At 41.1% G+C, this 24,821-nt stretch overlaps 1 protein-coding gene and 1 long non-coding RNA gene across 24 annotated transcripts in view; both read right to left on the bottom strand.

The window, feature by feature from the left end:
• TSNARE1 (t-SNARE domain containing 1) overlaps positions 1 to 24,821 on the bottom strand; it is a 449,654-nt gene that overhangs the window by 121,295 nt on the left and 303,538 nt on the right. The gene's annotated exons all lie outside the window — the stretch shown is intronic.
• LOC147655262 (uncharacterized) lies at positions 6,260 to 11,697 on the bottom strand. Its single transcript, XR_015283218.1, has 3 exons — positions 11,464 to 11,697; positions 10,433 to 11,376; positions 6,260 to 10,306 (listed from the first exon to the last, which is right to left on the bottom strand). It is a non-coding gene; the product is annotated as an uncharacterized LOC147655262 (long non-coding RNA).

Below are 24,821 nucleotides of genomic sequence, written 5' to 3'. Positions count from 1 at the left end.
TCGTTGCAGCTAAATGATGAGTGAGGGAAGGAGAAATTAACAGGCGGGAGGTGAGCTGTTTTCAACTTCTGTTTGAAATGAGTCAGAACAAATGGGACACAAGGATAGAGTCAGAGTTGTAGGGATGACACTGGCAGCTGAAATAGCCCAGGAAATGCCTGATAATAATGAAAGAGAGGACAATTGTGGCAGAGGCTGGTCTGCCTCTACGGTGGGTTTTATAACACAGAAGGGTCATTTTAAACTAGAAGGTGTCTTGAATGAGAGAGTTAAGAGGAAATGTCTAAGGCAGAGGAGAGAGTGGACTTTGTCTTTTACCTGTGTGGAAAGTGGCAATAGCATCTGTGCTTACCCTTGATGAACTGCAATAGCAAAAGATGGTGGTAGCGGTAATGAAGACCAGAGGAGGACTAATTAAATTCAATTTATTATTATTACTCTCTATTTCTCTGTGTTCCACGCTGATTATTACATATCTGTTTCATAACTAGGCTCCTCCTGCTGTGCTGCTTCCTAGGCTGCACTGACAAGCATTTGGAGCATCCAGGATGCACCAGGTAAAACCACTTTGTTTGGGGTAAACATTCAGATTGGAAATTAGCTGCTGATTCCTGCAAACAGAAACCTGACAGTTAATCCACAGGGAACTTCCCAAATCCTAAGTGAACTTTGAAATCAGAAGGAAACAAAGTTTAAAGTCTCTAGTTGGGGCACACAGCTGAGGATAAAGGTGAGTTTGTATTGCAGAGGAGGTGGAGGGTATTTGATGGGTGATCTCACACTGGGAGAGGTCGAAGCCTGTCCTACAGAGATCCCAACAGGTCCTATCAGTCCCCAGAGCAGGAATCAGTGAGGTCCTGGAGCATTACACAACACACAGGAAGGGCAACTACCTACCCCTAGTGAAAATCTCTTAATCTAGAGAGCAATAGTGAAGCTGGAAGAAAAATAGGATGATCCATAAATTCACATGGAAGAAAATGGCTAAAGTACACCTTGAGAGTTCATTTTCACACTTAGCTTTTTTTTATTTTTCCTTTCCTTTTCTTTCTTTTTCTATATTTTTTTAAAAATTCTATTTAAAAAGCAACATTCTTAAATGAAGGAGAAAGACTCCACTGGATTCAATAAATCTGCTCCACTTTACCAACCTACGATTCAGCCTGACTTTCTGCTGTGACCTACCATTATCTTTCTACTTCACTACTCTTTATTACTTGATTCATTCCCTGTAGACACCAACACAGAAGTTCTAAAGGAAGGGGTGAGTGTGATTTATGCAGCGAGTTGATGTATGAGTTCACAGAAGGGCTGGGATTAATTTAATTTCACTTTTAGGATCTGACACAGGTGTCCCACCTGAGTCTCTTGCCTCCCATTGAAGACACTGGAGGTATAGAAAATGCAGTTAATGGAACTCAGTGAGTCATCTGGCCAAATATGGGTGCCTATTTTGGGATGGGAAATCACACCCTAAGCTCCATTGACTCTGCTGACTCAGCCTCCATTGACTGTGAGCAGAATCCAGGGCAGCTTGCCCAGATTCTGACACCCACAGATAATCACAGCTGATGAGACAACTCCCACCAAATGTGCTCCAGGTGAAGAGCACGACCAGCCAGGTGTCAGGTGAAGGGGCTACATGGGACAGAGGGACAAAAGTGGTCCTTCCTCAGAGTGTGGGATAGGGAGAAGTTTTGTTGGCTTGGGAATGAAAAGGAAGGGATGGGAAAGATTTAGCTGTTGAATATTTTTGCAATGTGCTGATCATTAAGAGGCTGATTCTCAGAAGTGCTGAGCAGCCATGACGCCCACTGAAGACAATGGGAGCTCAGCACTTCTGAAAATCAGCCTCTTGATGCCTACATTGAATGTAATCTTTAATATTTAAAGGAATAAAAGGGTCTGGGGGACGGGTATGCAGGAAAGTAAATGAGCTTCCTCCTCAGATGCTTTGCAAAGCCCTTTCCATCATTATTATTAATGCTTGCAGACATTATGTTCTAAGGAGCACTACAGCTGGAGCATTACATGGGAAGGAAGATTACAGAAGGTTGGGAAAACTGGCTGCTGTGTTCCAAGGCTGATCCAAAGATTAATAAAGTCTAAAAGAAAACACCTACTGGAGTGACAGTCAGAAGAGAGGTTTTACCTGGTTGGAAAGAGGTTCACAGTGGTCCATCTCTGTCAAGGCACTGGGGCTCACTGTCCCCTCGGGGTGAAGCTGTGTCACCTGGCTGAGCTGATGTAAAAACACATCTCTCAGGAAATGTGTCTTGTTCCATGACTCCTGTCCCTCCTCACCCACCCAAAGCGCCAGTGTGTGCCAGCTCCAGTCCTGGACAGAGAACTGCAGCTCCTTTCTGCTTTTGAGGAATTTCCCTGCTAGGTGAATCAGCTGAACTGGTTCTCTGCAGTGCTGGGCAGACACCAGAGCCAGTACAATCCAGCACAATATTTTGGGAAAAGGGAAATGTGTCCTCACCCTTTTACAGATGGTAACGTGGTCACCTTGAGGCACTTTGTCACATGAAGCTACACCCTGCTGTGCTTACCTGGAAGGAGTTTGGGGTGAGGGGAGAGTTTCTCCCTTCTGACGTGTCTCAGATGAAAGAGAAAATGGTATTAAGTTGTGCCAGGGGAGGTTTAGATTAATTTCATTTATTTTTTCCACTGAAAGAGTGACTGGGCATTGGAATGAGTTGCTGAGGGAGGTGGTGGAGTCACTGCCTCTGAAGCATTCAAGAGGTATCAGGATGTGGCACTAGGGGTAGAGTTTAGGGCTGATTATGGTGGTGCTACACTGATGGTTGGACTCAATGACCTTGAAGGTCTGTTCCAACCTTGACGATTCTGTGATTGGCACATGCTCTGAAAGAATTCATGAAATCACCACATGATGGTAGGGAAAACAATACATTTCTTTCTGGTTTATTGTTTTCCTTGTGAAAACTCACCTGGATTATTTTCCCAGCATAGTTTTTGGTGTGAGCAAAGAGCAACTGTTGCAGCACAATAGGGATGAGGCTACTTTGCCACTTAATTGCTTATTTCAATGACCAAGGACACACAGGAGCCCTGGTGAATTCCATTTCCAGGGAGAGAAAGCAACTCCTGAGCCTCATCTCTACCATCAGAAAGATAACGATGCTTCTGGAAATCAGAAGTAAAATAGTGATGATTAATTAATAAGGGTGCAGAGAGACCTGAGGAACCCCAGGGACATTTTGCTTGTCTCGGAGAGGATGGTAACCTGTGAGAAGATGCTGACAGAGTTATTCTTGCTGCAGGAGACTGGATGGAGGCTGTGTCACAAGAAGAGTGGGTTTGAAGTATTTCATGATGGCAGAGATGTTTGAATCAGTTGGGTCTTGAAGATTTTGCAGGAAACCAGCTAAAGCAAACTGAGTCATTAGTGATTATCTTCAAGGGTTTGTGGAGGATTGAAGAGGGACAAATATAGAACCTGCCTGCAAAAAACAGAGCTGATGACTGAGAAATTACAGACTGCTAGGCCTAACTTCAATTTGTGGGCAGATGATAGAAGAAATTATTAAGCAATCATCTGCACATACTGAGAAGATAATCACCTTCTTAAAGACAAATAAATAAAATGCAAATTCACTATAGGAAATTATTCCAAATAACCTAATTTAATTCCTCACTTAGAAAAAACCAGATGAGAGAAAGATGGCAAAATAAGATGCTGTATGAGGCTAGGAAAAGTTTTTAACAGTAAGGTTAGGAAGAGCCATTGTAGTGAGGAAGGGATAATTGGCAAATCACTTTTGAAGAGTAATTGTCAGAAGCTTCTTAGCATCAGAATAGAAGGGGATCTTAAATGAGATATCTTGGTGATGTTTCTTAGACCTGCTTCTATTTCAAATACAACCACTGACTTGTTTTAGTAAAAGAAAGTAGAACTAAATTCTTGTGAATATCAGCAGGGTGGGGTATATGTAGAAGCATTTCAGTGAACAGAGGTGGGATCTAAAATGGTCTTGAAAACATTTGAGAGAAGTGAATTGAGGAGGAAAAAAGTTAATTTGTAGACATACAATATGCTATGCCAAGGATTAAGAAGTTAAATCATAGAACCATAAAATGGCTTGGATTAATGACCATCCAGTTCCAGCCCCCTGCCATGGGCAGGGACACCTTCCACCAGACCAGGTTACTGCAAGACCCATCCAACCTGGCATTGAATACTCTCAGGGATGGGGCATCAACATCTTCACAGCTTTTCTGGGCAAAAAGCACAAATGTAAAAACATTTGGCAGGATATCAGACACAATTCTGGTGCTGAAAGGGGATCCTGATCTCCCTATAAAGCAGTGGTGGGATGTTGTACGGGAAGAGTAGAGCTCCTTTGGGAATGTCTTGATGGGACCATTATCAGGCAGAGCAGAATTGTCAAGGGAACTCAGTGCCAGCAGGGTCAAGAGCTGCAGCTGATCATGGACACTGCACTTCACAAATGGTAGATATCACCTGGAAATAGTCCTGGTGGAGCAACCAGAATTACAAAAGGGTTTGAAAACTTGTCATGTTGGGAGAAATTGGGTAAATAACCCTCTTCTGTTTCAGCTACTGCAAACACTTCCCCACCTCTCAGACAGTTCTCTGATTCTCAAAGCAATGCTCTGATTCCACACTTGATGTTTTGACCATCCTGACATCTTCCTAAAGACCTTCCTCAGAATACCCAGGCAGAATTCCTTCTTGCTGCTTTCTAAGGAGGTCTGCATTCCCTGCTTCTCCTCACTCATCTGCCAGTGCCTCACTCAATTTTGGATGCCCTCTGCCCTGTTCCTCATAGGATGAGTCCCTTCTGCCCAGCTGATACCCTGATCTCCTCAGGGGATTCCTCTTCTGTGTTTCTCATTGGTCTGGCTGAAGAGAGAATGAGAATCACACTTCCTAACTTCAGGAATTAAAATCTAACATCTTAATTAGATCTACATTTACCAAGTAAATCCTTCTCAGTCCTTAGCAGTTAAAAGAAAGGGAATAATTACTGTCTTCTGCAGGGCCAGGAGCTGGGCTTTGATGATCCTAGTGAGCCTCTTCCAGTTCAGGATATTTCTGTAATTCCATGACATTCCAGTAGATGATCTGATACTTCAGAGGCCCAAGACCTAATTTGGGCAACTCAATTAAATGCATAAAGTCAAATGCTGTAACTCCACCCCAAAATGCCTTAAGTCATCCACGTGGACTTTACCCTTCAGTGGAAACTTCCAAAATGTTCTTTTTCTTTGCAAGGATGCATGTAAGAAATCTAGAATGTCATCACACATATCAACATGTTTCCAACTCTTTCAAAAAAAACCCAATAAAATACATAAAATTTTCCTACCCTAACATCCTTTTTTTTTTTTTTTTTTCATTTAAATAATAGGACCTCCTCAAGATAGGGAGTTTTCAAGAATGGACACCTCACAAGCACTACAGAAATGTTTAATAAGTAATACATTTCAAAATTTCCCATTTCTCCCTTATCTTCAGCATTCTTGTCCATGTAATAATATAAACTGTCTATTATTACATTCCTCCTCCCTCTAAAAGCTTATTTTTCCTTACAAACCCAGAATATATGTAACCTGACACATATTTCCAACATTTCCAGAATAACCACTGCAACTCACTGTAAACCTAACCCTTTAAGATAACCCCCTGCTAATCAACCATGAGCTTCTCTATTTCAGAAAATACTCTCCAAAAGCATCACACATTAATATTAAAGAAATGTATTTTCAACCCAAAATTTTGACTAAGTGCAGTGAAAAGAAATTAACTGCAGGCAACACCTCTTCATATGTGAACTTTTCATCCTCAGCAAGAAATGCAGCCCTGTGGACAGGGAGAAGTCAGGTTTCCAGCTCAGTTCTGCAAATGATTTAATGTCCAGTCTCTTGGTTAATTCAGTTATAAACTCTGCTTATTTCCTGCTGTGTAAATCAGAAGGGATATGAACTTAAAATCTCATCAGAAGTGGAAAGTTCTCCATGGTAAAGGAATTAATATTTCCACACTGGCACAACTCATTCAGTTTTCTGTTTAAACTATTATTGTCTGGGTCTGAGTTAGAAGCCAGTTGAGAAGTCACAAGAATTAATAATAATTCTTCATAGAGTTGTAAATCAGAAAATTCAGCACTGGAATGTAAAAGATCTGATTCTGAAATAAAATGGTTGCAATACAAAACTCAGAAAAGTTATGAAAAGTAAACAAACAGTGACAGCTAAGCATGTAACCTAGATTTTCCTAAAATTTATTCGTGAATGTAGGAACATAAATTGTAACTAAATTGCATTTTGTACCAAATTGTCATTTGGCATCTTTTCTCTGGAGGACTTATTTCCCATGCCAGTCTGTTCTGTAGGGTTTGATCAATAAAAATCCCCCGATATTTTGCAAATGGGGGAAAAAAAATAAAAAAGAAAAAAGAATGTGTTATACATCAGAGGATAGGAAATGAAGAAAATTCATCAGGTGAACTACAGGGCACATGACAAAAACTGTGACTGGCAATAGTAGGGACAATAAATAAGAATTTTTCAGATATGAGAAAAAAGACAAACCAAAACCATCTTTAGCTAGAATTTATTACTGCAGGTGAAATGCAAGAGTATGAATAATGAAACTTAAGAATTAAAAAAAGAAAGGTGAATGAATTCAGTGACACTTAGGTCCAGTCTTTGTGAAGAAGCCAGGTGATGTAGAAAGATCAAAAAGAGGGGTGGCCCACGTAATTATAGGTCTTGTCAATCTAGAATTGATCTCAGTCAAAATAGTGGAGCAACTGATATAGGACTCTATTAATAAAAAATTAAAGAAAATTAATATAAATTAATATAAATAATCAGTGGCTTTTGGAGAAGAGACCTGATTAAATAAATGTTATGTCCCTGTTGGTAAGGATATAGAGCAGGTTGGTTTGATGAAGCTAATTATGCAAAATTAATGTCTGGACTGGTGCAATGAATCCCCAGGACTCAAATGTTACCAAACAAAAGATGGCCAAGCACTCTGGTGTCTGGCTGTCCCAGTAAGCAGGAAAATATCCCACAAGGAAGTGTTGATATGGTTTTCCTTCAGACAAGTATTTGTAATGGCAACATGACAAATCTATCACATTAGACAGATTATTGTAGGATCCTTGTTACTGAGGTATCAGAGCATGTCCATAAGATCAAGGCAGTCAATGGGGACATCCAGACAGGGATTAAAAAAGGATTTGAGATCCTGGAATGTGGGACTCCCAAGCAAGAATAAAGGCTCATTTTCAGCACTCATTACTGAAGTGCTGAGATCCACATCTGGGATCCACAAGCTATGAAAGATCTTGAAAAATAGGAAAGCAAAATTCACTAAGTGTTAAAAACTAAACAGTCCTACCCTCAAAGGAAAGAAACAGAAAAGCCAAGCAAACAAAGAAACAAATAGAAACCTAAAGCCCACATCAAGAGAATGGGATCAGGAAATTGTATGAACTGTCCTTATCAAAGAGAAATGTCAGTCTCTCATGGCACCAGCATGGGGCTGTTTGGGAAATAGGATTTTGTTAATGAGGGCTTTGATATATGATGTAAGGGAAAAGTAAAATTCCATGGTAGGACTCATTAGATGAACAAATTCACTTTGGGAATCCGGTGTGGGCTGTGAGCACTGAAGGGAATTCCCATCAGAGACGCAGAATGCAGGTTATGGTCAGGCCTCTCATCATTCAAAATTTCACACTGTAATTCCTCCCTCTACCTCTTCTTTTGTCTCTGAGGCAAACTAGTGGAAGTCAGATTTGGATGAAGTTCACTGGCTAATGGTCACTTTATGTGATCACAGCAGTTCCTTCTGCTTCCATCATTTAGGATTTCACGACTGAATCTGGTAACTGATAAAAGCTTCTTGGTACTTCAATGCCTTTGCTCCTCCTGCAATGTGCTCACGTAGTGTAACGTGTTCACTGGGTGCACAACAGAGTATTGTGGTTATTAAAAAGCAAAATTAAAGGAGGAAGCCAAACAGACCTTCCCAGGCTGTATTTGCTTCACACTGATGTGTGTTTTTCATCCCATAAATTTGTTATGGCTTCAGCTCCCAAGCTTGAGTGAACATTCATCTTTTCTCCTTTATATATACACCCAAACAAAGCTAAGCTGTGGGCTGGCAGTAAAGAAATGAGACTCACATTATTGGCTTTGCATTAGGTTTGTTTATAAAAGACAAGGCATATTAATCATAGATATCTACACTGGGAGAAGCATGCAGCAATGCAGGAAATGTATTCATTCCAGAAAAGCAGGATGTCAAGCAGACCAGGAGGTGCTGTGGATTGATGCACTGGCTTCTCTCTCATAAAGAAAACTAAACAAGATTTTGCTCCAGCACAACACAAATTAACCCTGACCATTTCTGGCTCTCTGAAGGGCTTTTTAAAACAGGCTTTTTTTCCTTGGAGCTGTCAATTTGTTTGCACTGCTGTGACAGTCAGTGAGGTGATGTTTAAGCAAGGGTTTGCTCCAAAACATGGTCCTTGTCATGCTCCCACAGAACAGGGGATGAGGCCATCCCCATGTGGATGAGGTAATTGGCTACAGAAGGGACAGGCTGGAGAGCCCATTTGCTTGAATTCTGGTTGCTTCAAATTTGAATGCTAATTCTGCTTTTAATTTTATAATGCCATGCAAAAATCAGTGATATTCCACAGGAGAATATCTGCTGAGTGGCAGGAGCATCCCTTTAAGATGGAAACTTGCCTTAAAACCAAGGGTAAGGGAACCTTATCCTATTCTGCATATAAATGTTCAGGTAAAATTACTGGACAAAAGTGTTTTGATAATGGGGAATATTCCAGATGTGTCTCCACACAATTCTGTGCCCTGTGCTCTGGGATGGTCCTGCTTGAGCAGGGAGGTGGGACCAGATGATTCACTCTGGTCCCTTCCAACCTGTCCCATTCTGTGATTCTGTAATTCAAAATGATGAATTCACTTCTACTAAAAGGCAGCACAATTTGTGTAACCACATATTGAAGGAAAGAAATGGATCCTGTCCAAAGGAACTTTTTAAAAACATCAGCCACTGGGGACAAGTTCAGTTCCTAAAAGTGTCACAGAGCTATGCAGGAAATTTGGATATATGGTCCCAAAGAGAAATTTGACCATGATTTATTTGTGGTGACTTGTTCCTTAATTGCTTCTCCTCAAATTTCTGCTTGGAAATATCACCAAAATCTTTTAGAGACTCTCAGCTAGTTGCACAAACAACTTTCAAATGGGTGAAAAGACAGGACACGTAGTCCTAGTTTCAGTGCTAAAATAGGAGCTCCTTTCCTGTGGTGGTGTGGCATGGTGATAGACCATAAATCCTGGATTTCTCTCTGGCATTGCATGACTGAGAAAAACAGGATTGATGAAATCCCGGGAGGAAACTGAGCTCAATTGGTTTTCATGTGTTCAGTGACCCTGGAGTTGTTAAGAAACAGCTGTTGACAGTGAAAATAACACCAGAATGGCCACGTGAGTGTCTTGCACAGTGGTGACCTTGAGAAGCCACTCACAGGAATGTTAAGAGGAACGTCAAAGGCATCACAGAGTGATGTCCAGAGGCAGGAGATCCAGAACAGATCCACACAACTGGGATATTTCAACCAGAGGAGACAAAAAAGGATTTCTAGGGTTGGAAATAAACCACACTACACAAAAGAAAGTAGCAGAGGCTTCCACATTTGTCTCTTTGTATAAATATAATTAAGCAGCACAAGAAGATGACTTCCAGTGGACTGTGGCCCTCAGAAGTCAGCAGATGCCACGAAGAAATGGTGTTGGTAGAGAAGCAAAGTGATGTAGAATTAATGAGCAATGGATTTTATTCTCCAGACAAAATTCTTGCTCAGTCTGAATGGGAACAAATGACTGGGAGCCTGTGAACATCTATCTCTATTTATTTAGTTCAGATCAGCCAGGATCTTATCTAGTCATGACTCCAAAGGTCTCTGGAGGATTTCTCTCTTTCTTTACAAAACTACTACACTCACAGGAAATGGAGGTTTTGACTGGTCACACAGTCTTCAATGTGACAGATAGTAAAGACTATTTCCTTGGCTATGACATAGAATCAAAAAGGGGTTGAAAAAGTGAATTAACTTAACCTTCAAGGAGAAGATGTGTTGCCCTGTAGAAAACCACAACATGCCCTCTGTTTTCTGATATTAATCTTTCTTGGGAGAACGTTCTATGGAAAACCTGACCTGGCAGCCTCTGCAGTTCCAGTGGAATGTGAGTTCTTCCCACAGAATCTGTTCTGTAACACAAGCAAAGCAGAAGAGTCCATAGGAAAAGAAGGAAAATGCTAAAATCCTCCCCACTGACAGAGAGATTTCACAAAATCACAGAATGTTTGAAGTTACAAGGGACCTTTGGAGGTCACCTGGTTAAAGGCCCAAGCAGGACCATCCAGAGCCACTCACTCAGGCCCATGTACAGGATTTAACACTTCTTGTTCAGGTTCATGAGGTTGCTGTCAGCCTATCTTCACCATCTTTGCTTTCTGCTCGTGTAGATTAAAAAAAAACCAAAAACAAAGAATTCATTATCCATCACTCCAGGTCGCTGTGCAGGACACGTGGCAGTTTGACTTCTCACATATAGCAGTGATGTCACAGATCAGAGAATCATAGAATGGCTCCCATCACCTTGGACTGGCTCCAACAGCTCCAGGTCCCTCCTGTGCTGGGTCCCCAGAGCTGGAGGCAGCTCTGCAGGTGGGGTCTCACCTGAGCAGAGCAGAGACACAACCTGAGATACCACAACATGAAACCTCTGTCCATACCAATGTCCTGTCCATCTCCAAGCTGAAACGAGAGTGATTCTTGGCATTGTCCTGTGCAGGGCCAGCAGCTGGACTCGATGGTCCTTGTGGAAGGATTGTGATCCCTTCCAGCTCAGCATTTTCTGTGATTCTACCCTGCTTCTCCTCCATCATCCTCTGGCTCCAGCCTCTGGAAGTCACTTTAGTATTTTCTTGACCCAGAGACCCACATGAACAAACATCTCAGCACACACGGCCTGACAGCCACCTCAGCAGGCCCAGCCACAGAACAGGGTGGTGGAACAACCAGAAGATTGAGTCACCCCCTTCTCCTTCACACCCCGTGTCATCAGCAGCAGCTGCAGCCCAATTCAGCTCAATGGTTTACAGGTGTCTCCAGGAACAACTGTCGTAAAAAGCTCCTAAAATATGCACTTTTTTATTTCTTGTTTTTCCTTTTTTTTTTATTTTTTTATTTTTTTTTTACCACTCTTAAAATCTTGTACAGCAACAGTTACCCAATGAAAGCAGGAATTAACGGAAACTAAAGGAAATGAGAGACACTGAAGGAAAAACAAACATAATCAGCAACAGCTGCAGCTCAATTAAACAACCGCTCAGAGAAAACTACTCATTCACAATTTACTCACAGAAATCCACTTTCTTACATTCTCTTCAGGATTTCAGAAGCACTCTAAGACTCCTTACGAAGTAATTTAAGGCCCTCCAAACTGCAGAGGCAAATGGCACCTGCTTTACTGGCCACCCTCAAGGAAGCTGCTGAGAGCTGAGGCCAAGAAGTGATGTCCCACTTGTGCCTTAGGGAAGAGGTTCCAAACCTGCACTCACAAGGACAGAAAGAAAGAAACCTGAGTTTCTTCTCTTCAGGGTCCTGGGATGTCGTGGTTTTAAACCCACCCCGCGGCCTTGTCGGCCTGGAGAGGGGGGGAGGAGGCCGAGACACAGCCTTGTTACCTCTTCAGAAGCCGGAAACTAAAGAGAGTAAGAGAATTCTGTCTGTACTTCTTAAGGGGGTGTTTACAAGTTGAATTCACTTTTTAATGGTCAGATCTGCTGTCAATTCTTGGAAGTGACTGATAATTGGTCAGGAGGAAAAACTCCCATCAGCCACTAGCAGCTTCAACTTCCCCTCTTTTTAAGCTGTTTTAAAGGTAAAGCTACTCCATGACATTGGATCTGCCTGCAGCCTTCTCTTTGTGATTTGGTTGGTTGGGGTTTTTGGTTTTTTTTTTTTTGCAAGAGCATGCAGTCACCATTTTTCTTCACCCACTTGTTCTTATCTCATGCCCTCATTGTCTGAGATGATCCCAATGTTTTCAGTTTATACAGGAAATGTACTATGAGCCCAGTGCAGGCACAGCTGGTATCAAATGCCCCAGGAACATGATTTAAGATTGAAATACTTTACCTTCAGACTATGAAATTGAAATGTTGATCCCTCTTCCCAAGAGACACAGGCCCTCTCTTCACGTACTTGTGTCATCCCAGTAGGAATCAGCTTTTATTCCAGCATGAGCAGGAATGAGCTGTGCAAGCAGCAGTGAGCAAAACTCTCAAACTGGAGAAGGGATCAAGTACAGTATTGCACCTTCTTATTTTAAACCCAGCTCCAACTGTGACTAAACAGTGTCCTGAAAACACTTCTCATATTGCCCTCTGTGGGAGAGTGGGTGATCCAGTGTGACCAAAGCAGACTGTTGGAATCTTTCATTGCAGCGTTCCAGGACTTCTTTTTTCTTTTTTTTCCCCTCTTTTTCTTTTTTTTTTTTTCTGCACTGTCCCATGGTTTGCAATTGCACAATTTCAGAAAGACATGGATGAAAACAAAGTTCCTCCCAATATTTTTCAAACATCAGCAGGATACACTTAATTTTAGGGTTTTTTTAAAAAAATAAAATCTTATCTTGAGTTTTAAAGGATGGATAGGTAATATAAAGAGGTAAAGGGAGAAATTATCTTGTCTAAAATCTTGCTGTTACTGAAATACCTGTCAAGGCTCACAAATACGATTTGTGTGTTTGGAGAAAAGTGGATATCACTAAACCACTGACATGCTCTTAAAGTGCAGCCTGGGAAGACCAAGACTCACTGGCATTTCCAAGGTGGTACTTATCTACCAAGCCTTCATTTCCAGTGGCTGGACACTGGATACTGCTATACTTTCTTTCAGCATGTGATATTGGGATTTTCTTAGGCAAGCACAACTGCACTGATGTTGCTTTCCTCCTGCTGCTCTCAGATAGTAACTAATGAGATTCTGTTCTTATATTTTTTATCAGAGAAAAGCCAACCCACTTGTCCACTCACAATGGTAAAGGAATAAAGGATTTATAAAACATGAAAACAAGACATTCACTGTATTTACCATTATTTGGAACCTTGGTTATAAAAACACAATTGTGCTGTTTTCAATGCCTGAAAACCACTGGAGCCTGAACTTTTCTTTCTTCAGACCTTTCAAAACAGAATTTCCCTATGCTGAATCACACAGCTCTCCCATGACTGGGTGCAATTCTATCAGTTACAGGGCAGGATGAGGGACGAAATGTGTGAGTAGTCTCCTTATTTATTAATTCAACTTCAGTAGGGAACGGTGTTGAGTCCCACTTTGATTCTACAGATGGGCCAATCAAGAGGACCTGTTCAGAGAGGTTCTGGACTTCCTATCCCTGGAAGTGTCCAGGACCAGGTTGGATGGGGTTTGGAGCAAAGTGGGATAGTGGAAGATGTCCCTGCCCGTGGCAGGGAGTTGGAATGAGATGATCTTAAAACATCCCTTCCAACCCAAACCGTTTATTTTATGACTACAATTCCATGATACTATGACTTCCCTCAAGGTGATCTTCTAAAATATTCCCCCATGCTCTGTTTTCCCTTTACAAATACAGATTCTACCTCTCCTACTCAATCTTCTCCAGTTCACACTCATCGCATTTAATATCATCCTTAAATATCTGTAACTGATTCAACTTCTTGTGAGCTGCTCTGCAGATCAAGGTGTGTGGATGTCCTGCATCACAACCTAACAGAGAAACACAAGGAAAAGGTTTCAATAAAACAAAGGCCCCTGAGGAATGTGCTGTAAATATCCCTGTCCTCAGTCCAGCCCTGAGCCTTGAACTGTTGGTATCCCATGAATTTCTCACCAGCAACCTGAGGCTCTGGGAGAGCTGTTTTCCTCTCCAACAATTTGCAGTAGTGCAGCTCTGAGGCTGAGGGAGATTTTGTCCATCACTAGTGAGTATGTAATGAATAATTTATTGATTAAAGAGTAATTTAATTCTTTACCAAAGGAGAGCATTTAATTCTTTACCAAAACCTCTCCCTGGTGTAACACCAGCTCTAATGATCAGGCTTGTCTCTTGGGATACACAGAAATGGGAAGATCCCATCTTAGAGTGCTCTGAGCATGGGCCTCTTCAGCATTCTGGTGTTGAGAAAAGTGTTTTTGCCAAATTGGTCTACTCATTGCATTAAAATATGAAGATGACACACAAATATTTTGATTTACTCCAGAGCAAATTTGGGATAACAAATTAAATACTGGAATGTTTCCAAGGGAGAAACAGAACCAAACCAAACCAAAATAAAAAAAATCTCTTGGCTCTGAATCAGAGTCCTCTGTCCTGCACATACCTCTGCATAATTTTACTGTCTTTTTCATGGGTAAACTAATTTTCCTTTGCTCAAAGTCTGAGACTGAGACTTGTGTTCAAATTTGGGTGTGCTCCTCCCCATTTTCAAAGCCCAGGAAGGTTTGGGTGTTGGTCAGGACATTCTGGGCAGAAAGTTCCATGGGATTGCTTGAAGACATTTCTCTGACTAGAGAGTCTCTTTGTCCTGTATTTACATATTTACAGCTGAAGTCCTTGAGAAAGCTGTTGTGTTGTCTGGCTTGCTGTGCAACACAAAAGTGCTGTGAACACCTTTTGGGACTCTGTAAATGACAGATAAATATTAATAATAATGTGGTTTAACAGCTGTTTTTTCTATCTTTTACTACCCTGTTTCCATGCAGTAAATCACAACACTCCAAAAATGATTGGAGCGAAGAGAAATTTTAAAAGGCGTTATCGATTAATATTTCGGCATGAAGAGCTGAGCAATTCTTGGCAAAGAATCTCCTGAATTTATTCACTCTAAATTGCATTCAGTGCCAGGAAAAGGTGACCAGCTGACATCACTGGAGGCAAAACTTGTGAGAAGCAGATCTTCACTAGGAAAATTATCTGTGTCTAATGGGACTTAGCAAAAAAAAAGCAAAAGGGAAGGTGTGGAAGTTTCTAGGTTTTAATCCCTCTAGAAGGCCATAATAAACTCAAGACATTCTGTAATCCCTAACCCAAACTCACAGCTGACTGCTGTGATAAGAATTTGGGTTTGGGTTTTTTGGGGGGTTTTGGTGATTTTTTTTGTGATTGAGTGAATAATTTATGCTTTTTAATAAGAAAGAAATTAATGAAAGTAAGCAGAGAACCAGCACAGTGGGCAGGGGCAGTACAGGCTCTTGTAAACATTTCTGCAACACAGAAAGACAATGCCCAAGGATAAAATCACAGAATCATAGAATGGTGTGGTTTTGAAGGAACCTAAAAGATCATCTATTTCCAAAACTCCTGCCAAGATTTGGGACACTTCCCATTCTACCAGGTTGCTAAAACCATGATCCAATCTGGACTTGAAAAATTCCAGGGATGGGGCAGCTACAGCTTCTCTGGGCAGCTTGTTCCAGGCCCTCACCACCCCCCCAGGGAAGAATTTCTTCCTGATATCTGATCTACCACTCCTGGAAGTGTTTATGAAATGAGTGGCTCCAGCACATGAGGACATGGTTTAGCGGTGAACACGGTGGTGATGTTTGGTTGACAGCTGCAGCTGATGATGATTTCAGAGGTCTTTTCCAACCTTAACAATTCTGTGGTTCTATGAAAAGAAGTGTGAGACATATTCAGCAGCCTTAGGCTGTCTCTGTCTTGTGGGATGGGAAACTGCATCGTCCAGTGGCACAGAGAACACCTTGCAAATTCTGGGATTTGCAGAATGGAGCTCCCACTGCCTTAGCCCTTTCCTTACCAAACAGGCACTTCCAATTTACAGAAAAATACAGTTTGGCACAATGGTACACTATTTTATACGTTTTGAGCCAAATTGCCAAACAGAACACATGTGGTTTTTAAACAGGGATTAAATGTGGGGAAAACAGTGATCTTCAGATGAGCTTCTGAAGAGTGTCTCGTGTAAGTGGCAAAGTCAGGCTGGGAGGAGATGCCAAGCCAGCCTGCTCTTCCAAAAGCTGCAAGGAGGTGCATAACCTGAGCTAATAAACCCTTCCAAACATTTGTGGTGTTCCCATAGTAGTTCAGGTGCTCTGTATGTTCATGTATTTCCATGTAGTGCTGTATCACACCATGGGTGCATTTTCCTCATGACACAGTGAAAAGTTGGGAAGCCCAGTGGATCATTTATACAATTTTCAGGATTTCCAAAAATGCTCCAAAAAAACACTTTTGGAAATATTATCCCCAGAGGTCTGTGATGGAAAAAGACAGAGACCAACTCACATCCCACTTCATCCAAGGAACAGTTCAGCTGAGCAGCCCCTGTGCAAACATTTTCAAACATTGCGCTTGGAAAAGAAAAACACAATTTGGGAACATGAATGAATGAATGAGAATGGAAATTACACGGCTGCCTTGCAAAATAAGTGGAAAACAATGGAGTGAAAAATAAGTCGAGTAAGAGAGAGAGAGAGCAAGCACAGCGTTAATGATAAGGCAAACTTTTCCAGATGTGAAAATCAATTTTATTCCAAAACTTCCCAGCCTTTTCATTTACAAAGCAATAAAATTCTATTTGTCCCCCGTTCATTTGCTACAGAAAATGCCACTAAGCGACTTGCTCTCAGCAACCACACAAAACGTAATAGGTTAGGACTGCAGCCTTAAAATATATTAGGGTTTTTTAATGAAACCAATTTATATCAGTTTGTGCCAGTGAAAGGGCTGAAGCAACTTAATTTAGTTTCATTTTCCACACATTTGTGGCGAAAGCTGGGATTCACTTATTTCTAATTCAGCCCAGCTTCCACATGCCTGCCTAAGCCGTTTCTAACTGATTTAGCTGGTGACCTCTATTAAATAGCCAGGTGTTGGGTTCTATTAAATGGAAAATCTCTTGGTACCTACACATGGCCACGGCAGCCACCTCCTCATCTGTATGGTTTTGATTTGTGTGTGTGCTCAGTCAGAGGGCACAGGACTTTTTGCAAGTGAGGGGGAAAATTATAGCCATAAAATTGAAGATTTTTGCAGCTAAACCCTGTCTGTGTCAGCCCATGCTGCATGCAACGTCATTGTAATCTGAGATTTAAACATTACAAAAGCTCCAGACAAACAGATTTTCAGGGTTTGGTTCTCTAACAACTAAATAACTATTTTTCTTCCTTTTATTTTTATCTTTCCTTTCCTGGACACTGTTTCTTCAGTTTATAATATCACTGAATCACAGACTGGTCTGTTTGGAAGGGACCTTAGAGATCACCTAGTTCCAATCCTGCTGCCATGGAGGAATTGCAGCTAATTTAGATCAGTGTGATGTCAGTCAAAAAAGCTTTGTAGGAGGAGAATAAATCCTTTATTAGAGGGAGGAAATAACTGAGGCAAGAGGCAGAAAATTTTGAGGTACATGAGCCATTCTTCAGGCCACGCCAATGTCTGTGCTTCTAAGAGAGTCGCTGGTTTTGCTTTTTCCCAGATAGATGGGTCAGTCTAATAAAAAAAACGTAATCTTCACTACAAATCTTGTTGTTTTATCTCAGAGCACCATAAATAAAGTCAGTCCATTTTTTCCACACTCTCTGTTGTAGTAATGGTGGACCATTTTGAAGCTTTACTCCAATTTTAAAATTTACTAAATTTTACTTCAAAATTTAGTAATTCAGAGAGCACTGACACTACCAAAGTTGTTTTTCTCGAGCCCTTTGTTGTGTAGGGTATTTCACATCTAGCAGGGAATGAACCTGCCCTATACCCATTCCCTGGTGGAGTTATTAAGAGTATTTCTCCTCTACCTGGGTAGAGGTTTTTCCAAAATTTTGTAGGAATGTAAAACTTAAAATTTCTGCTTTGGCCAACTTGATAGAAATCAGCTGAATGATTGTAAATTTAGATTGTAAATTTATGCAGAGCAGAGAGGACACACAGATGTAAAGACTCACAAATGGCACATGCTTGGAAATAACATGTCTGTAGACAAAGTGGAAAGGAGAAGAAGGGAGGGGTAAAAGTAAAAAGAACCATCCTGGTTTCTAAAAATTCAAATCCAAAGCCAAACTTGTTGACAAAAAAATTTGGAGAGAGGTCTTTCCATCTGACCTCACATCTTTGAAATCCTGCCTTAGCCACAGGGATTAAGGGATCCCTATCCAGTGAATTCTCTGGACCTGTAGACGGAGTTTCATTTCATGTTCAGTAGAAAACAGGAAAACAAATTCCTGTGGTCATTTCTCAAAGAGATGATGAAAGGCTGAACAGCTTCTTACCTCTCTCTGAGGATGTTTACTTTGCCATTATTCTCCAGAGAATTACAGTGGGACAACACAGTTAACTGTTATACAGGAAAAACATCCTGCCTGAGGTACCCTACAAATGGAAAGGTTTGGAAAAAGATCTCTTTTCCCCAGCACCTGGGAGCATTAAATATGAGAATGAACAATATGTTGTTGTTTTGGGATTTCATTTTCTGACAGTCCAAAGTTAATATTCTCTAGTCTGGGACTATGAGATCAAACTCGATGTTATAATCGAGGAATCTTTCATACTTTGCTTATTTACACTCAGACAGAAGTGGGGGGAGATGATTTTTAGTGTGTGGGGTTGTTCAGCCTCGAGAATTCTCTGGGGAGACCTTGCTGCAACTCTCTAGTACATGAAGGAGTTGAAAAACAGGGAGAGCAGCTTTTTAAACAGGCAGATAGTGATATCAGGGGGAACAGCTTTAAACTAAAAGAGGAGAGATTTAGATAAGATACTGGAAAGAAATTCTTTACTCAGAGGGTGGTGAGAAACTGCAAATGTTGCCCAGAGAAGCTGCAGCTGCCCCATCCCTGGAAGTCTTTGAGATTAGGCTGGAAGGAGCTTGGAGCCTCCTGGTCTCATGGAAGGTGTCCCTGCCCATGGCAGGGGGAATTGAAATGTCTTTAAAGTCCCTTCCAGCCCAAGTCCTTCTATGGCTCCAGGATTTTATTATTATTCTCTTTTCCCTTTTACAAAATGGGGATGCTTTAGTGGAGTAATTGGCTACTGCTACACAGATGAATTGTGGTCATGTCAAAGTGTTAAGAAATTCATTCCACACCTGATGGACTAAAGTACCTGTTCAGTGTGTTTGAAAAAGCAATACATCACATATTTGGCTCTGCTTCGACTGATTTTCTATGCAGAAAGTTATTTTTAGTAGTTTTCTCTCGCTCTCTTATTGCTGTTGAGATCAGAAAAGTGACTGTGAATATTAATCATTTTACTTTCCACATTTCTCTCTTCTTCTGGTGTGAATTCCATCACTCTGCATGCCAAAAGTTTATTTCTGAGAGCCAGTGCTTTAAACTTCACTGGGGATTTGATTATCAAGATGTCCGTCCTTTCTCCTTTGCTCATCCTCATCATTCACAGAGATTACAGAAAAGTATTAAACTATTAAACTGTAAACTGTGTTGTTGTTGATGCACGAGGCAGAGCACCACGACATCCACCCTGCTGCAGCTCCATCAGTCTGCCAAAAAACAAGTGAGATGAAAACTGATGCGTTTCAGCAAAATCCATCAGAGTCAACGTCACAAAGGACAGGACTGGCAAGAGGTGGAAGTCGATGTAGTGCCACAGGCTGAGTCTTTGCCAAGTTTTGCAGCTGGAAACAGAGTGCAAGGGGAGGAAGCTTCAAATATTGGATTAAATATTGCTTTATCTTATAGACTCTAGTGACACTTCATTAAGTATGAAGGGGCAGGGGCGAGGATGTCAAATCTGACGTGCTTCTTCATTTGTTTAAATCTATTTGAAAAGTTGAAAATCCTAGCCTTACTTTTCCTTGAAAATTAAAGCTGTCTTTTAAAACTCTTCTGGTGTCTCCAGCTCTACTGATGAAATACAACCTTCAGGAGCTCTGCTTTGGTCATTTGATCTTGATTGTTAGCCTCTCAATTCAGAGTACAGCAAATCATTTCAATTAAAGCTTCCTTAAATCAAAATTGCCACAATCACCAGAAGTTACTTATATAATTTTAAAGCATAGCTGTTACCAACTGATCAAAATACAAGTGGGCATTTTGTATGTCTGTATTCTATAGTGTGCATACACTATTTATGGTATACTTAAATTTTCACTTCTCTCAGCACAGAGCAGAAGGAATGGCTGAAATCATTTCTAATTCACTTCCTGTGATGTCCTGACAGGAGGCTGTAACCAGGTGGGGTTGGTCTCTTTTCCTGTGCAGCAACAGGACAAGAGAAAACTGCCTCTAGTTGCACCAGTGGAGGTTTAGATTGGATATTAGGAAAAATTTCATCACAATAAAAATGGCCCAGCCTTAGAAGAGTGTGCTCAGGGCAGTGGTGGAGTCACCACCCCTGGAGGGATTTGAAAGATGTTTAGATGTGGCATCTGGGACATCGTTCAGTGGTGGCCCTGGCAGTGCTGGGCTAACAGCTGGACTTGGTGATCTTCAGGGCCTTTTCCGACCTAAACAATTCCATGATTCCACGATTCTATGATCATTCATTTTCAAAAGCACTGTGCCCCTGTGATAATGGCATCCATCATCCGTGACCTTGACTACTTGATACTTTTCAGGTTTTTTAATCTCACTCCTATTTTTTTGCCATCAATATGACAGAATCCAGAGGGAAAGAGAGGCAGCAGAGCTCTCAGTGTGGGATGGACAGGGCTTTGAGCAGGGAGGAGGAGCTCCAGCAGTGGGAACAACCACACCACAACTCCACAGTCTGTCCTCACTGGCAGGAGCCAGCTGAATATTGTGGCACCAGTCCAACAGCCCTTTTGGTGGCCACAGAAAATAATTCTCACAGCAGTCAAGTTCAGATGAAGAGGAGCTGGTGGAAATGACCAGGATTTTCTTGGCATGCCTCTCCAAACAGCCTGTGGTTGTGTGCAGATGGACCAGCTGATCACACCGTGCATTTCACATGATGCAAAAAACAATAATGGAAAACAGCAGTTGTCAAAACTCTGTCTTTATACCCGCATTTATTTTTCATTGTCTTGGAGCCTGACTGAGTTTGAATCAATAATATGATTGTGGTGTTTTACAGAGCAGGGAAAAATTTCAGATCCAAAGAGTGATGGATCCATGACTCTGGCTCAGACCCTTGTGTGATGATGTATCACTTCTAAAGGGCTGAACTGGCTACTCAATTATGAAATAAAAGTGTAATTATCTCAATTTCTTTCCCTCTCCCCCAGAAAATTCACTGGCAGTCTGTACTCAAAAACAGTTAATACTAAAGAAATACACCTTTTTTCTTTTTTCTTTTTTTCCATTTTTTTTTTATTTTTTTACTGATGAAGGTTCATACAATACAGTCTTGACTGCATTAAATGGCATGTAAGAATTATTATACTTCTAAGAAGAGTAGATAAGGATTGGTTTTTTTTATAAGCTGAACACTTGCTTTTGCAACTGCTGAAAACTGGCACAAGGTGCTGTATCTTTATTTGTTGCTGGTATATGGAAAGATGTATTTTATTCAAAGAGCAAATTTCCAAAGATTTCTGGTGTAGCCAGAGAATGTGCATATGAGGAGACAGGCAAAGAAAGAAGAGCAAAAGGAAAACAAAGGAAAACAAAAAATCCAGGAGAAAATAGCGGGTATATAAAACCTGAGAAAACTGGTCCTTGATTTATTAGCTGTAATTGCATTTAGGCACACATTATTAGTACTTACTATTTGTGTTCCAAAGGAAAGACTAATAGATAAATTAACACTTTGTGTATCTTCCAAAAATATATATTAAACAGACGAACAAGGTACTTACTAAGAAAACAAAGCTAATTAAAATTGCTCTTTTGTAAAGATTGTTCTTTGTAAAGATTAACTTTACAAAGCCTAATGGTATCAAGGCACATGCATTTTTTACTCATCTCTCTCATCCCAAAGTTTCTGAATGCAGAGTTTGATGTTGTTGTTGGTTTTTCCAATATGCTTCTCTCTTAGGGACAAACTGCAGTTTAAAACAGGGTGAAAAGGGTTTTTCCCTTGCTCAGACAAACAAGCTCAGATGCCTGTCACATTCAGCTGTTAATCCATATTTATAGTCGGTGTGATAGGAATAAAAGCCCTTCATGACCAAGCCACAACCCTGAGTTCATAGTTCAGAAAGGGTCAGAGAAAGACAACAAAGGGAATAATCGATGTAAATCCAACCCTGCACTTTTAGAGTGGCTCTCATCAGAAGGCAATGAGAAGTCAGACGGAAAAGAGAGTTAAAAGGACAGTTCCACACAAATCAATGCAGAGAGACAGAGGAACAGCTCTTAAAACTGGATCAATGTCTCTTTTCTTTCCACTACTGAGAAGCTATGATGCCAGCCTAAGCCAGGACTTCAAAAGGTATTTGGGTGCCAGATGAGGAAAAATAAGCATTGGGAAATGAATGATGGATGCAGGAAGAGCAATCCAAAAGCTCTGGACTGTGGTACATGAGAAAGAAACTATCTATGCCATTGAAGCTGGGACACCAGAGCATCAGGGCAAGGTATCCCTGGTGTTTCCTTAGCCAGGTATTTGTTTAGTGGCAGGGAAGAGCACAAACCTGGGCAGGCAGCTCCTCATGCAGGAGCAAGAGGGAAAGAAGCAGGATTTTAATTTCAGTTCAGATGTCTCAGAATTTAGTGCCATTTTAAAGACCTTGGGGCATTCCACAGGGCCTTCAACTGCTGATCCAGTGGAGCACAAGTTTGTCCTGTTCCTGGATCTCACCTGAAAAGGGGGATTTAATTTGGGGTGTCTTGAAGCCACTGAAATGTCACAAGCAGCGCTAAAAAGTTTTGCAGAATCATTCTTTGATGATCTATGCCCAGGAGAGTCTACTTAAACTGTGGGTTCCCTCAGGAGGAGATTTTCTTTTGTGAAACATCTCCCATGATGGAGGTCCAGCTTAGTTTTGGAGGCACTAACATGTGATGTTATGTAAGAAATGGAGAGAAAAAGAGCATTTCTTGTGGACAGCAGGTAAACACTTGTTTCTCCAGCTCCTCAATGGTACATGGCTCCCAGGAATCTCAAAAACATCCTTCATCAAAGTCATAGGGAGTTTTCCATGCACTCTCACCCAGGAAGCCTCAGAGCTCCAACATCTAAGCAAATTCACCTGACAATCCCTCAAAACCTCATATGAAACAATTTTGTTTTCACTGCAGCTCTGTTCTGCTACAACAAAAATCAACACTTTGTCTTTGCTTCTTGTCCCTCAGATGATGGAAGCTTCTGGAAATGCTGTGGTGATGTCAAAGACCTCGCTTAACCACTTACAACACAAAAGATCACAAGGGATCACAGCACCCCTTCAGAAAGGGTAAACTGAGGCATTTAAATGACATCTGAGGACATGTGAACTACTGACACATGAATAGATTCACTCTCCACTATCCTGTACATTGGTCTTTTTTTTTTTTTAAACACTCCTTTTGTCTTTGTAGAAGGACTTGGTGATTTCGCCTGATCTCTAAACTGACAGGGACCAGCCCAAACTCTCCTCCAAAGTGTTTCCAACAGCTGCCAGAGCTGTCATCTTGGCCTGAGCCCAACTGGTTAAAACTCAGCCCTGAAGCTTTTGGCTATGACAGAATGTATTTATTTTGCATTTAAGAAATAAAGCTAATTAATTTTTTAGACCTTGCTGAATATGAGACTCTTCCCCTTATTGCTGGCAGTACTTACAATGGACCCTTTAATGCTTTTTATACTGACCAAAAAAAAAAAAAAAAAAAAAAAAAAAAAAAAAAAAAAAATTAAGAAATCACAGCTTTAGCTGAATAAGGCATTTCCTAATGGTGGTACAGGACCTGGAAGCATTACAGCTAATTGAACTTACTGTTCTTGGAGTAGACACACAAAGGTCAGGTTGTTTTAACAGCTTGTAGGCTGTCAAGCTGTGTTTGTTCTTGAATACATGCAGCAGTCCTTTTACACCCCAAGCAGTAATGACTCAGTGTACCCAGCTCCAAGAGCCCTGCTTGACAGCCAGCCCCTTTCCTGTGCCCTACTAAAATGGAAAAAGGCAGGCAGCATATCCAGGGGTTTTTATTCCGTCAGTTCCCACGGACTGGGGACGAGAAGACCAATTTTGTCATCTTCATTAATTCAGGCTGTCTGCCTCGGCCCCACGTGTTTGTGGCAGGGCATCTCATCCCCCAGGAGCTCATCTGTGCTTTGGTACCCAGTCAGAAATCTGAAGCAGGACAAGCTGTCTTGTAGGGAGCTATTTGGGTGCCTTGGGGTAACCACTGGCATCTCCCAGCTGCCAAGACACATCCTGCTTTTGAAGTCAGATCTGGAAAATTAAGCTGGATTTCTGACTGACAGGCTCTTCTTTACAACTATAAAAGCCACACCAAGGTTTCACATGGCAGAAATGTTCTATACATTTCCCTGGAAATATGTGGAGTTTTTTCTGAGTGAGAATGCTGCCTCATGGTTACTCCCAAGGGCAGAGTGATGGAATCTGTACATTATCACCATTTTTTTGTAAGTTACATTCAACTCCAAATCAATACTATTTCTTTTGCTGGCTTTAATACAGGTACCTTGATATAGTGCACTCTTTTATGTTATGCTGTAATCTAACAGTAGTTCTTTTAGTTTCAACTGTGCAGTAACTAATGATTAAGATCTTTCATCCATCCTCTCTTATCTGCTTAATAAATAATTAATTTTTACAAATTGATCCTGTTTGCCATCATCAGAACTTGTGA

The sequence above is a fragment of the Cyanistes caeruleus genome, chromosome 1 (assembly GCF_971803275.1).
Source record: "Cyanistes caeruleus chromosome 1, bCyaCae1.hap1.1, whole genome shotgun sequence".
In the NCBI taxonomy this organism is placed as follows: Eukaryota; Metazoa; Chordata; class Aves; order Passeriformes; family Paridae; genus Cyanistes; species Cyanistes caeruleus.
The sequence above is the reverse complement of the archived record's forward strand: the minus strand, read 5'-3'. Positions and strand labels throughout refer to the sequence as shown.